This window comes from Aplysia californica, unplaced genomic scaffold, assembly GCF_000002075.1.
Source record: "Aplysia californica isolate F4 #8 unplaced genomic scaffold, AplCal3.0 scaffold00680, whole genome shotgun sequence".
In the NCBI taxonomy this organism is placed as follows: domain Eukaryota; kingdom Metazoa; phylum Mollusca; class Gastropoda; order Aplysiida; family Aplysiidae; genus Aplysia; species Aplysia californica.
Genome location: NW_004797950.1, coordinates 23,364 through 24,786, shown reverse-complemented (window position 1 = coordinate 24,786; position 1,423 = coordinate 23,364).

The window sequence follows — 1,423 nt, the reverse complement described above, 5'->3', positions numbered from 1 at the left end:
TTTTAAAACTCATTCCTAATATTCTCTAACTCATCCCTAATATTTCCTAGCTCCCCCACAGTATTTTCTACTTTACCCCTAATCTTTTTTAGCTCATCCGTAATGTTTTCTAGCTCATTCCCAATATTTTTTAAACACATCCCAAATATTTAGTAGCCCATCTGCAATATTTTTTGCTGATACCTTATATTCCCGATTTTTCTATTTTATCCGTGATAATTTCCATCTTAACCACAATATTTTGCATCTCATCCCCAGTATTTTCTAGCTCATCCCTATTATTTTCTAGCTCATCCCTATTATTTTCTAGCTCTTCCCTAATATTGTTTAGCCTATCCCTAGTATTGTCTAGCTAATCCTTAATATTTTCTAGCTCATCCCCAGTATTTTTTAATTCATCCACAGTAATTTCTAGCTCATCCCTAATATGTTTTTTTGCTCAACCATATCCCCAGCATTTTCTAGCACATCCCTAATAACATCTGGTTGAACCATAGCATTTTCCTCTCATCCCATTTATTTTTAGCTCTTCTACAGTATTTTCCAGCCCCATCCCCAGTATTTTCTAGCTCATTCCCAGTATTCCTCTGTATTTTCTTGATAATTCCTAGTATTGTTTAGCTGATTTATTGATTACCAAAATGTTCCAGTATGTTTTAGTCCACTCAGAATATTTTCTGGCTTACCCCAAAATTCCCCAGTATATTCTTGCTCACCCCTAATATTTTCTAGCTCACAGCTTGTAGTTTCTAGCTCATCTATAATATTTTCCAGCTCACCCCCAGTAGTTTCTAGCTGACCCACAGTATTTTCTAGCTCATCCGTAATATTTGCTAGCTCATCCCCAGCAACTTTTAGCTCCTCCCCAATAATCCCCAATATTGCCAAGACTTTGATTTCTCATCCACAAATTTTTTGTCTCATTTCCAATATTTTTAGATACTTAACTTAATATATTCTAGTTCATCACCAAATATTTTGTAGCACATCACCAAATATTTTGTAGCCCATCCCCGATATTTTGTAGCCCATCCCCAATATTTCGTAGCCCATCCCCAATATTTTGTAGCCCATCACCAATATTTTGTAACACATCCCCAATATTTTGTAGCCCATCCCCAATAGTTGCAGCTGATCACCAATATTCCCGACTTTTCTATTTGATCCCCAATAATTTTCTCTCTCATCCCCAGTATTTTTTAGCTCATCCATAATATATTCTAACCCATCCCCAGGATTTTATAATTCATCCGCAGATTTTCTAGCTCATCCCTAATATTTTTTTGCTGTTCCATATTTTATTCTTAGCTCATCCCCAGTATTTTCTAGCACGTCCCTAATATTTTCAAGCTCATCTCCAGTATTTTCTATCTCAATCGCCAGTATTTTGTAGCTCAACCACAATATTTTCCACTCATCCCTT